Source organism: Staurois parvus, unplaced genomic scaffold, assembly GCF_062004578.1.
Source record: "Staurois parvus isolate SC_StPar_1 unplaced genomic scaffold, SC_StPar_1.0 ptg000402l, whole genome shotgun sequence".
Taxonomy (NCBI): Eukaryota; Metazoa; Chordata; class Amphibia; order Anura; family Ranidae; genus Staurois; species Staurois parvus.
Window position 1 is genome coordinate 3,592,270 of NW_028318198.1, and position 14,531 is coordinate 3,606,800.

Here is a 14,531-nt window from a genome sequence, read left to right on the forward strand (position 1 = left end):
GCCACTCACCCAACAAATTAAATTCAAAATACTATCAACAACTTGCAAAGCCATCCACAACTCAGCCCCCAGCTACATCACTAACCTAGTCTCAAAATACCAACCAAATCGCACACGTCATTCCTCCCAAGACCCCTTGTTCTCTAGTTCCCTTGTCACCTCTTCCCATGCTCACCTGCAGGACTTCTCCTGAGCCTCTCCCATCCTATGGAATTCTTTACCTCAATCTATCAGACTATCTCCTACATTGTCCACTTTTAGGCAATCCCTGAAAACTTTTCTCTTCAGAGAATCTTATTCTGCCTCCACCTAACAACTGTACATGTATTTTCTCCATCGGCTCATCCCCCACCACAGTTATTACCTTTTGTATCACTTGACCCTCCCCTTGTAGATTGTAAGCTCCAATGAGCTGACTCTTCCTGTATTCGATTGTATTGTAACTGTACTTGTGACGATTGCGGCGTCAGACCCCTGACCTTCTCACCAAACTCGTGAGCGAAGGACTCGCCAATCTGAAACTGCGATGTCATGTGCGTAACAATGCCACACCCAGCTGCACCCTGCACAACGATTTTCCAGCTCACAGACCATCAATCGATGTACCGGCAGGCTGAATGCGCTTGTTACTGGGTCAGGCTAATTACGCAATTAACCCTTCACACTGCCACAGAGAAAGAGGAAACTGGGCAATCTCAGCAATAACACTATGATGGTTGAGATAATCGACTGTATAGCACTGTCACCACAGGTAGGTTATACAGAGGGTTAAACAAATATGGTAGCGTTCTTTTAGAGGCAGGAATTCGTAAGTTGCAATAAAGAGCTATAGAAACAGTTCAACACTTTCAGAAAGAAGGATTTATTACTAAAAGGTCAAAAGGGTGCAATAAAAATATTTACAGAAAAAAGATGTAACCAATATATACAGTTGCAAGAAAAAGTATGTGAACCCCTTGGGATTACGTGGAGTTTTGCATGAATTGGGCATAAAATGTGCTCTGAACGTCATCTAAGTCACAACTGAACATAATACTACGCAAACATTAGATGTTGCCATGGTTTAATTGCACATAACATGTAAACATTCACAGTGCAGGGAGGAAAAAGTATGTGAGGCCCTAGCTTATTGACTTCTCCCAGAGCTAATTGGAGCCAGGAGTGAGCCAACCTTGACTCCAATCAGTGTGATGATATTGGATGTGTTGCTGACAGCTGTCCTGCCCTTAAAAAACACACACCTGTTTTGGGTTTACTGGTTTCAAGAAGCACTGTCTGATGTGAACCATGCCTCGCAGAAAAGAGCTCTCAGAAGACCTACGATCAAGAATTGTTGACTTGCATGAAGCTGGAAAGGGTTACAAAAGTATCTCCAAAAGCCTTGATGTTCATGTGTCCATGGTAAGACAGACTGTCTACAAATGGAGAAAGTTTAGCAGTCTTGCTACTCTCCCTAGGCGTGGTCGTCCTGTAAAGATGACTGCAAGAGCACAGCGCAGAATGCTGCAAGAGGTAAAGAAGAATCCCAGAGTATCAGCTAAAGACCTACAGAAATCTCTGGCACATGCTAACATTTTTGTTGACACATCTACAATAAGGAAAACATTAAACAAGAATGAAGTACATGGGAGGACACCACGGAGGAAGCCATTGCTGTCCAAAAAGAATATTGCAGCACGTTTGAAGTTTGCAAAAGAGCACCTGGATGTTCCACAGCACTACTGGCAAAATATACTGTGGACAGATGAAACCAAGATTGAGTTGTTTGGGAAGAACACACAACACTATGTGTGGAGAAAAAAAGGCACAGCACACCAACATCAAAACCTCATCCCCACTGTAAAACATGGTAGAGGGAGCATCATGGTTTGGGGCTGCTTTGCTGCCTCAGGACCTGGACGGATTGTTGTCATTAATGGGAAAATGAATTCTAGAGTTTATCAAGACATTTTGCAGGAAAATGTACGACCATCTGTCCACCAACTGAAGCTCCGCAGAGGATGGGTGATGCAACAGGACAATGACCCAAAGCATACAAGTAATTCAACAAAACAATGGCTGCAACAGCACAGAATACGCCTTTTGGAGTGGCCCAGTCAGAGTCCTGACCTCAACCCGATTGAAATGCTGTGGCATGACCTTAAGAGAGCGATTCACACCAGACATCCCAAGAATATTGCTACACTGAAACAGTTTTGTGAAGAGGAGTGGTCCAAAATTACTCCAGATCGTTGTGCAGGTCTGATCTGCAACTACAGGAAACGTTTGGTTGAGGTTATTGCTGCCAAAAGAGGGTCAACCCGTTAAGTCCAAAGGTTCACATACTTTTTCCTCCCTGCACTGTGAATGTTTACATGTTATGTGCAATTAAACCATGGCAACATCTAATGTTTGTGTAGTATTATGTTCAGCAGACTGTGTTCTTCTATTGTTGTGACTTAGATGATGTTCAGAGCACATTTTATGCCCAATTCATGCAAAACTCCACGTAATCCCAAGGGGTTCACATACTTTTTCTTGTAACTGTATATAAATATACAGAGAACAACAGCACAGCAAAAAGGTAACAGAAAGAAGGTTAAAGGGTTGAATTGCTTGCCAATCAGCCTTGGGTTTGCAGATCAAGTTTCAAAGCAAAAGGGCATGTCTCCCAGGTTGGTTCTGATGTTAAAAGAGAGAATTCTTCAACCCAACTCTCTTAGGTCTGACAGCCCATTTTGTTGGTCCCCAGCAGGGGGTGTTTCTGAAGTCAAGGACCAATTCCCCGTTTAGGGAGGGATCATCTAGGCGGATACCTAAACTAGAGCCGAAATCTCTCATAGTTCATATTTTACTCATAACTTTCCCTATACACAAGTGACATTCCACCCACGGGTAGATTACTATGCAGACGCATCTGAGGAATGGGTAGATATGAAATATGAAATACATATTTGAAGAGTTCCAGAGATGTAATTTTCTGCTTTCCTAGGTATTCCAGTCAGGGAGTGTGACCTATCAAACTGTTTGTCTTCCCGTGGCCAATCTGAAGATATACCTGGTTTCTATGTAAGTCCCTCATATTCCAAGATATGAGACATAGGGGAAAAATGGATTTTGAAAGTGTTATCTAGTCTCTACTCCTCTGGAATGTGTTTGAACTCAGGGGAAAGCTTGGGTTATCTTTTTATGAAGTGTCAGATTACTCAGCTTCCCAGCCCGTCAGGCACCCAGCTTAAAAATGGTTTATAGCTCGGGGCATCCCTGCTGTGCCCTGGCCGGCCTGTGACACTTCTAGCACACAGGCCATATGTCACTGTGTATGAACAGAGAGGAAGGGGGAGAATGGGGGGGGGGATATGTTTGACCCTTTGCCAAGATGGAGGTTGAAGCCAAAATGGTTGAACAGCGTCCATCTCTAGGTGTACGCTTGCTACAGTACTGTTTGCCCTCACATTGTAAAGTGCTGAAGTTATATAAATCCTCTATACTAACATAAAGGTTTTTGTTTGGGCACTTCATGTTATGGGAAAACTTCATCACCATTATACAGTTAGGTCCATATATATTTGGACACAGGCACAATTTTCGTTTTTTTCAGGTATTTACCAAAACATATTCAACCTATAGTTATATAGTTATATAATGGATATGGGCTGAAAGTGCACACACTCAGGTTTATGTTGAGGGTGTGTACATCCACATTGGAGGAAGGGTGTAGGAATCAGAGAGATAGCAGCAACATTAGGAGTGGCCAAATAAACAGTTTGGTACATTCTGAGGAAAGAATGCACAGGTGAGCTCAACAACAAAAAAATGCATGGACATCCACTGAAGACAGCAGTGGTGGATGATCACAGGATTCTCTCTATGGTAAAAAAAAACCCATTCACAACATCCAGACAAGTAAAGGACACTCTCCAGGAGGTGGGCATATCATTGTCAGTCTACAATCAAGAGAAGACTTCACCAGAGCAAATACAGGGGGTTACCACAAGGTGCAAACCATTCATAAGCCTGAAGAATTGAAAAGCCAGATTAGACTTTGCCAAAAAACATCTAAAAAAGCCAGACCAGTTCTGGAAAAACATTCTTTGGATGGATGAAACTAAGAATAGTCTGTACCAGAATGACAAAAAGAAAAACGTGTGGAGAAGGTTTGGATCAGCTCATGATCCAAAGTACACAACATTATCTGTAAAACATGGTGGAGGCAGTGTGATGACATGGGCATGCATGGCTTCCAGTGGCACTGGGTCATTGGTGTTTATGTATGATGTGACAGAAGACAGAAGCAGCCGGATGAATTCTGCAGTGTTTAGAGATATACTGTCAGCCCAGATTCAGCCAAATGCAGCAAAGTTGATTGGACGGTGCTTCACAGTACAGATGGGCAATGATCCAAAACACACCGCAAAAGCAACCCAGGAGCTTTTGAAAGAAAAGAAGTGGAATATTCTGCAAAGGCCAAATCAATCATCTGATCTCCATCCAAATGAGTATGCATTTCACTTGCTGAAGGCAAAAAGGCAGAAAAACCCACAAAGAACAACTGAAGACAGCTGCAGTTAGAGTCTGGCAAAGCATCAGAAAGGAGGAAACCCAGTCTTTGGTAATGTCCATGGGTTCCAGACTTCAGGCAGTCATTCCCAGTAAATGATTCTTAACAAAATATTACAAATTAACATGTTATTTATGATTATATTCATTTGTCCAATTACATTTGAGCCCCTGAAAATGGAGGGACTGTGTATAAAAATGGTTGCAGTTCCTACAATTTGTACTTGATATTTATGTTCAATCCCTTGAATTAAAGCTGAAAGTCTGCACTTCAAATTCATTTGGATTGTTTCATTTTTAATTCATTCTGGTGGCATACAGAGCCAAAAGTATGAAAGTTGTGCCTGTGTCCAAATATATATGGACGTAATTGTATGTCCATAAATGGTGGTGTGGTGCACAGTTATTTCACTTAACAAAAAAAAAAGGCCTGTGAAAAAATAATTGCAGACTGCAACAATTAGGAAATGTGCCCTGTGAAAAACCACCAACACATGGCCTGTTATCACTGCAGTGCATGCGAACAGGGACAGGTTATAAGATGCTTTGGACATCAGCTGTATCAAAATGTAACAAAGTATGAGAAAAGGTGAAAACCCTTTCCTCCACCACCCCTAAATTTTCCAAAATACACAGCATTATGCTACCTACATTACCTACACGACAGTAAATATTTCCATCTGCTTAAAAGACCTGTCCGTGCCTACACTAATCTCTCCCTATGTACTTTACCAGCAGCACTTCCTATGTTTTACTTTCCCTTTTAGAGCTAAAGCTGTAACCTTAGCCCTTGTTAGTGGGGGCTGACCTATCCAGAAGACCCCTTACTGGCTTTTCTAAGCCAGTTGACCTATGTTCGAAGGCATTATGGTTACAATGGTTACTTAAAACAAAAATTGCTTAAAGGATACTTTCACCTTTAATAACATGCTATACCCATATTCAGGGTGTAACATGTAACATGTTACTGTAGCATCAGCCCCTGCACCCCCTCGATCTCCCATCGTGACAGCGAACAGGGGATCTTCTCCCCCTGCTTGCTGTCAAATTTGTAAAAAAATGAGGCAGTGCACGGTTCCGCCAACTCGGCTGCATCATTCATTCACAGTTCTGTGAATGGGAAACTACAAGTACCGACAGCCTTTGCAGCTGTATGGTTGTAGTTCTCAATAAAATATCAGAGCGCTTTTGAAACTGCCTGCACCATATGATGTACAGGCAGACAGCTTACACGAACAGTGTGTAGAAGTCCTGCATGGTACCCGCAATCTGCTGATTGTGGATGTAATGGTTTCCGGGCTTCGGAAAAAAAAATAGTAAATGCACATTTGTTCACCTTCAAAAAGTTGTGCCTTTAATATTTGTTTTTAAAAAGTGAACTTATCCTTTAATTTAAAATTAGGTTTTTAGTGCAAGTGGCACATGAAAATATCACTTAGTCAGTCCAGGCTGTGGAAAGATCCCGACTTCAAAGTCGGGATCCACCCCAGATTTGGGAGTGGCGAATTGCTGAGAGCCTGATCCAGCCACCCTCTCCCCCCCCCCCCCCCCCACAGCCCAGCCAGTGAGAATTCAGCGATCAGTGGTCATGTGATCACTGAGTTCTCACACTTGCGGTGGGGGGGGACAGATGCAGCATCGGACTGATGCTGCATCCACCTAGGTAAGTGTGAGTGGGGAAAAAATGTCCACACTTCTCTTTTAAAAAGCTGCAAATGTGTGCAACTAAAACCTGTGTTTTTAACATAGGTTGTTAGACAGTGTAATTTTTTTCTACCTCCCACATTATTTTTCAGGGTCTGCAAACCTCAAAAATTCAATGTATATAAGAAACAAAGAGAGGGTGCACAGGCCTGGTGCATTACCTTAAAAAATGGGATTTATTTATAAATAGTAAAATACTCACAAAGAAATGTAAAATCAGATTAAAATGGGAAGCATGTCGCAGGAGATGCAGAGTGGTTCAGGAACCCCTGTGGGTGGTCTGGTGAGGGACTGTGAGCCTCTGGATAGCTGGTGGCTGACACGTTTCGAGGTTGTACCTCTTCCTTAGAGCCAGTGTGTCCACAGCCAGAGGCTCACAGTCCCCCACCAGACCACCCACAGGGGTTCCTGAACCACTCTGCATCTCTTGCGACATGCTTTCCATTTTAATCTGATTTTGCATTTCTTTGCATTTTACTATTTATAAATACATCCCATTTTTTAAGGTAATGCACCAGGCCTGTGCTCCCTCTCTTTGTTTCTTATATACAGTTCTCTTTGGATTTTCCTGGTCCATTGAGGGCAGCAAGGCATTTCTCTCTCACTCATGTGGGGTTACTTATATTGTGGAGTTCACAGTCCGGCGCAGGAGCACATGCATTCAGTTACTTCATTCTTCTCAAACATTCAATGTGCACCATGAATCCATGGTATCGGAGAACCTGAACCTCCTCCATTGGAACATCCTTCAATTAATCAAAGTCCAAAATCCTTTCTCCTTTGAAACCCTATCTATATTACCACCTCATCCAAAACATTTTGACCTTTATCACATCGCTGTAAATATTTTTTATGTTTCCAAAACAAAATCAAGATATCTCTCCTCATCAGAACAGCAGCCAGTGGGTATTTTGTTTATCCTGTTTTGATGAACAGAAATAGTATTGGTAATTTTTGTCTGAGATAACTTGTGTTGTTTGCCATTAAAAGAAACCCTGCTAGGACCAGCTTCACTCTTCCTTATTGTTTGGCACTGGCATCTTTTTTTTGTTTTTTTAATCTCTGTTCTTCTGCAGGTTTTCTGAAATTGTCTTTGAAAAAAAGATAATATTTTATGTGAAAAACAAATTCACCGCTGTTTAACTGTTCTGATGAAGCTTTGAATGCAAATGGATTAAATGTGAAATGCAATGAGCAGATAAATATACAACAGTGAACCCCCCTTAAAGAAAGTCTGTTTTATTTATTTCTTCTTATTATTATTATTGGTTTGCTCTCATCTGTTAGCTACATTTTTATTCTAATTAATAATAGCTATGACTTTTATAAATGTTTCATAATAAAATGCATTTACAAACAGTGAGTTCCACCACCACTCCTGGCATACATTACATAAAGTCCAAAACAGAAAAAAACTGTTGCATCCAGGAGAGGTCCAACACCATTCAATGGATGCAAACTGTGTTTCCTCCGCTGGTGATGCATAGCAGGACTTTTAGTGAATTAGACCACCACCACCACATACAGCCTCTTACCAGTTGAGTAGAGCCCACGTTATAGGTGGTCTTAAACAGCATGTTTGAATCAGGGATTATCAGGGATTATCCATCTATAGATCAGAGACCTTCATTGAGGATCACAGCAGCAGGATACTTCAAAGGCACTTGGTAACCACAGGGAACATTAGAAGGGATTCACTATCAATACTTTACCTGTCATGCATGTTATCCCATGAAATAAATAAACAGGCCTCCCATAGTTCTATAGTGCAACAGTCCCTACTGGCTCTACCTCATAGACCGGGATGGCAGGGTCTACCTTCCTCTTCAATGTGTATGGGACCGCCTCCCACCGCCCATCCAACTTTCCAGACGGCCGCTTGGCTTTGACCCGGGGCATACCCCTCCTTCTGCACTGGTCTTGGATTGGGGTATACCACTTGTCTAAGGCGCTCCCCCACAACCTTGTGGATTGCTCTCAGCCGGCGGCGGTGCTCTTGCACCCATGCGTAGTATCTCTTGGTGGTGGCTCCATCGGATCGGGAATATGGAGATCTTCAATCTCCCGTCCGGCCCTCCCAAACATAAGCAAATGTGGGAGCATCCGGCGGTACTGTGTACCCTGTTATTATATTCCCACATCAGTTCAGGTAGGTATTCGGGCCACCGAGCCTTTTGGCGATCCTCCAGAGTCCGCAGCATCTGGAGCAAGGTGTGGTTGAACCGCCCGCACGCCCCGTTTCCCTGGGGGTGATACGGGGTGTTGTGGGAACGTTCGATCCCACACAGTTGGTACAACTCATTTATTAGAGTACCCTGAAAACATGCCCCTTGGTCCGAATGTATTCTCTGTGGACACCCGAGCACCTGTATAAAGTGTTTGCAGACCGCTTCAGTGGCTGACTCTGCCGTCTGGTCTCTGGTGGGTACAGCCACCGCATACTTTGTGAAATGATCTGTCATGGCTAGACAGTACGAGTGTCCTGAGATAGAGTACCCAATCTGTACATAGTCGATCATAAGGAGCTCTAGGGGTGCTGATGTCCGGATGGCCTGGACAGGAGCCCGCTGTTCAGTACTCTTACTCAGGCCACAGGGCCGACACTTGAGACATGCCTCGGCCACCATGTCTGCCAAATCTGGACAGTACACGAGCCGTTGGAGCCACTTGAACGTTTTATCGCTCCCAAAATGGGCACCCCTCTCATGGGCTTCCCGGGCAGCCTCCGGTCCCAATGACATGGGGATGACAATCTGTCGCCGGTACTGCAACTCTGACTGCAAGTATATGGTCCGACACAGGAGGCCCTGGGTAACAGTTAGCTTATCCCACTGCCTCAACAACTTTTGGCCCTCGGGTATCAGACGAGCCCGCTCTTCTGACCGAGGCCAGATCTTAGTTCGGACCCATTCTTTCACTTTCCATAGGTCCGGGCAGCTATTCTGGACCCTCTCCCAATCAGCCAACGTCTTTCCCAGCACCATTGGCATCCCGGACACCACCCCACTTGAATGTGCCACGTCCTGGAATATGGGTAATCGACCAAGGTCAGGAGTTTCCGTGTCCTCTAGCTCCTCATCGGCACTCTGAGCCGACAACCCTACAGGGACTCGGGAGAGTGCGTCGGCGTTGCCGTTCTCCCTACCTGACCGGAACTTGATGAGGTATTGGTACTTAGAAAGGCGAGCCAACCACCTCTACTCAAGCGCACCGAGTTTGGCATTTTCCAGATGTGGTAACGGGTTGTTGTCCGTCATCACGGTCACCTCTGCACCGGTCAGGTACTCCGCAAACTTTTCTGTCATGGCCCGCACCAGTGCCAGTAGTTCCAATTTAAAGGAGCTATAGTTGTCAGGGTTGCGCTCTGACTCTCTCAGAGCCCGGCTGCCATAGGCAATGACTCTCTCACGTCCATCCTGGACTTGGGATAACACAGCCCCCAGACCATGTAGACTTCCGTCAGTGTACAGCAGGAATGGGATGTCGAACCGCGCATAAACCAGAATCGGGGCACTGATCAGCGCTCCCTTCAGGGTCCACACGCGATGGGACGATTCTTCAGGCCCCCTGCAGTGCCCCTTAATAACTCGTTTAACGGGCCCACCAAATGAGCAAACTTGGGTATAAACCTCCTGTAGTAGCCGGCCAGTCCAATGAATGCCCGCACCTCTCGTAGTGTACTCGGCTGGGGCCACTTCTGGACGGCCTCCACCTTGTCTGGGTTTGGCTTTATCCCCTCCTGGGTGACCAAATGTCCCAAATACTCTATCTGTTGTCAAAACAGTTGGCACTTCTTGGGCTTGATTTTGAGCCCATGGTCTCGCAGCCGTCCTAAGACCTGTCGCAATTTCTGGAGGTGATCCTCAAAAGAGGCCCCAAACACTACTATGTCGTCCAGGTATATCAATACGGACTCGAAGTTGAGATCTCCCAGACAGTGCTCCATCAACCGCTGGAACGTTCCCGGGGCATTGGACAGGCCGAATGGCATCCGGTTGAACTCGTAGAGACCCATAGGTAGGATGAAGGCCGTCTTCGCTTTGTCCTTCTTGGCCACCGGTACCTGCCAATACCCACTGGCCAGGTCAAGAGTTGAGAAGAACTTCGCATGACTCAGGGCGGACAATGACTCCTCAATCCGCGAAAGGGGGTAGGCATCCTGGACGGTCTGGGCATTCAGCTTCCGATAATCCACGCAGAAACGGAGACTCCCATCTTTCTTCCACACCAAGACTACTGGAGCAGCCCAAGAGCTTTGACTTTCCTGGATCACCTGGTTTTCCAACATGCTGGCCACCATATCCTTCACCTCCTGGTACATTTTTGGGCTGGATTTGCCGGTAACATTCCCTGATTGGTGCAGGCAGCATTGCCAGTGGGGATTTTGTGTTCGATGGTGGAGGCACACCCGAAGTCCTCATCATGTCTCGAGAAGGCATCCTGAAATTCCCAAAGGGTGTCTTCCAGCAACTTCTGTTGTCCTGGAGTCAGGGTCTTGCAGTTCACCCCCATCCGGGCCATGATCACTTGACCGCTCCACTCCGCTGTCAGGGTATCTCTTTGATGGACCTCTACAGCATAGGTCCAGGCTGATATCCCATCTGGCCGTAGCGTGAAGCTCCTTCGTCGAGGAATATCCCCTTCGGACACATAAACTTCGGCCAGCAAGGTATTCCCAGGGACGGTAACTCACAGTCTTCAATGTTGAAGCAGCGTACAGGCTCACATCCATCCTTCACAATAGCGAGGGCCCTGGCTACCAGTGGATGAGTCTGCGTTACTTCTTGGTAAGCGGGCTCGATCAGGACTTCCAGTCCATTCAGTTGTCGTCCAGCCCCAACCGGCAGCACCAATTTTCACTGGGGTCCTCCGCGGCACCCTCACGTGTCCAATGGGTCCACTGGACATGTCGCCCTTTCGCAGACTACAGCTCTTCACCATCTACTGTAGAACCTTCTGGGTTGGCCGGTGTGTGGTGGCCCGTTGCCAATACCTCAGCCCTTCTTTGGCATAAAGTTGGTGGTCTAGGTCTCTCAGCACGTTCATACCTAGTGTCACGTCCATCCCTCTCCGGTACGAATGATCCAGCGGCACGACCCCCTTCTTGCCGACATCTTGCCCACACAACCGGACCCGCATCCAGACTATTCCTCGGATGTCCATCTCTCTGTTATTGGCAGCCGTCAGCTTGATGACGCTCCCATCTTCTGGCTCCATCATATGTCCAAAGTGTCTTTCGAAGAACTCCAGAGACTCCGACCCTGTATCAACTAGGCAGCGTACCTTCTGGCCGTCCAAAGCAGCTTCCATAATGGGGCTGCTAGCATACAGGTCATGTTCCTCATGCTTAGGGCTTAGCTTCTGTTGTACCGCCGCAGGACACCCAGCTACTGCGGCGGTCTGAAGTTTAACATCGGCTCGGACTTCATCTGTTCTGGACACTCTCTGGCCATATGGCCATACTGTTGACAAGCCCAATAGAGGGATCCCCTTTTGAAGTGTCCCCGCAGCTGAGTTATCCTGGGTGGAGTGGTGCAGTGTGCTGGGGTCATTTCCAGGGACCGGGGAGATTCTGCCTTCATCTGGGACACTTCCAGCCGAAGTTCTCCTAATTCTGTCCGCAGGGCCTGGACCACATCCTTTAAGGATTCTGAGTCTTGAGGTACAGACTGACCTCTTGTAGCATGTGTACTACTCACTATTCTCGCCGCCACATGTATGCACTCTTCCTCTCTCTCCACAGCGGCTAAGTAGATGTCATCTCTTGCAATTTGTCCTGTAAGTCTCGTAGTAGCCGGTCCACCTCCCGCAAAGCTCTCCATGGCCTTTGGATCTCGCCGCTGTATTTCATTTAGCATCTCCTGTAGGGCATTGGAGTACTGCATCAGGGTCTTGCCCTCTTGCTGCGGTCGGTTGAAGAAGTGGCTCCGCAGCTGCACTACTTTAGCACGCCCCCCTTGGGCTCTCTCCAGCAGGGAGAAGATTTTCTCTAGGGTGTCTCTCTCAGATTCGGGCCTTACCATCACTGTCCGTCTGACGTCACCCTCTAGAGCCCCCAATGCAACCTCTGCCCGCAGCTCGGAAGTCAGGTTACACATTCTAACCGCACTTCGCACTCTTTCAGTCCAGTCCTTCAACGTCATAATTTTTCCATCAAATTTTGGAAGGTGACTCAACAACGCCCCCACGGGAATGTACCCTACTGGTACAGGCAGGGCGGGGGCAAGCTGTATCAGCGGTGTTGGGACAACTTGGTCTTGCACCGGCGCACCCTGAGCTGGGTCATGGACCGATGCCATTGGCGCTGGGGGAAGATCTCCCACCGCATTCCCGTCCATAACGGTCACTGTATCCTGCCGACTATGCCAAGTTGTAAGCCGTGTACCAGGGTGGGCTCCCCAGGATACAGTGAAGTCACGAACGAGGAAAGCAACCCCAAACACCAGCTTTTGCAACAACAGAATTTTACTTAGATGTGGCAAATAAACACAACCACAAATGCTGGGAACATACAATAAATTTACATACACCCAGCCCAAAGGCTGAGACCCTTGTGCTGCACAGCACAGCGCCTTCTGATGGATGAAGGTAGAAGGTATAGTAATTTACCTACTGGTGGGCACAACTAAGCTGCCACACCTTACTCATTATTACCCTAAAAGAGCAGGAATCAGTGTATGGGTGTATGGTATGGCTAGCCTACGGTGCAGCACAACAGCTTACAATCTTACACAAATCTACAGTATTCCCCCTCCCATAACTGGTCTTGTAGCACGTGTCTGAGTATTCCTTCTGAGCAAAATGCCAGTCTGGCTTGAGTTTGTGGGATTTTATCAGCTCTCCAATGTGAAATGTCACTTTAAGTTATGGAGTCCTTCCAATGATCAGTAACAACACTTGTGGCCTGACACAAACAGAGACCCTAACTAACTAACTATAGGCCTGGTCTCAGTCTCTAGGCGCCAACACTGAAATGAGGTGCGTGCACAATCTTACCGACCCGGGTCTGCTTTGCATCTGCTGGTGACTCTCAACAGAACAAATGTCTCTCCAACAAGCATGCGATATTGCAGTATATGTTGCGTTGTTCTTCTGCTCTCATCAGCATTCCTGGCAGCAATCTTCCTTTCTCTGAACAGGATCAGGGTCTTGGACACGATCAGCCGCAGCTCTGGTTACTGAGGGATGCATTCACACCTGGATATCATCCATGATACTCAGCTTACACGGCCCCTTCATTCAGCATCATCACAAAACATGGCTGCAGTCTCCTCTTCCTGTTCACTAAACTCCATGTGAAAACCCCACCGCTTTTTGAATATAGAAATATCTATGCAGTCTGAGACTGTGTTAGAAAAACAGTGACATCTTGTGGCTAAGCCACAAAATGTCACTCCAGAACATTTAATTTACTGCACACAAACAGTGCTCAAAGAATGAGAGCTGTTTCCCCATCTCACACAATCTCTGTAGGGTCCAGGTATTGCCTCATGCTACCAGTAGTGACACTGACCCTAGTCAAATGCAAAACTAGTGAAAAACAGTCAGAAAAGATGAGTAAGTGAAAAAAAGTCAGTGGCCTCTAGCTGTAAAACCATTCCTGTTTTGAGGATCATCTCATTGTTGCCCAAATAGTGCACCTGTTGTTAATTTCATTGACATCAGAGTAGCTGAAACTGATTAAGAAACCCCTCTGCTACTTAACTGACCAGATCGATATCCCAGGAGTTTAACAGACTTGATGCTATACTCTGATTAAAAAGCGTTCCTTTAATTTTTTGGAGCTTTATATATATATATATATATATATATATATATATATAGTCAAAAGTATTGGGACACCCCACCAAATCATTGGATTCAGGTGTTCCAATCACCACCATGGCCAAAGGTGTATAAAATCAAGCACCTAGGCATGCACTGCTACAAACATTTGTGAAAGAATGAGTCGCTCTCAGGAGCTCAGTGAATTCAAGCATGGTATCGTGATAGGTTGGTTATATAACAAAGTGGAAGCAACTGGGAACAACAGCAACTCAGACACGAAGTGGTAGGCTACGTAAAATGACAGAGGGAGGTCAGTGTGCAGAAGTCCCCAACTGTTTGCAGAGTCAATAGCTAAAGATCTCTAAACTTCCTGTGGCCTTCAGATTAGCACAACAATAGTGCGTAGAGAGCTTCATGGAATGGGTTTCCATGGCTGAGCAGCTGAATCCAAGCCTTACATCACCAAGTGTAATGCAAAGCGTCAAATGCAGTGGTGTAAAACACGCTGCCACTGGACTCTA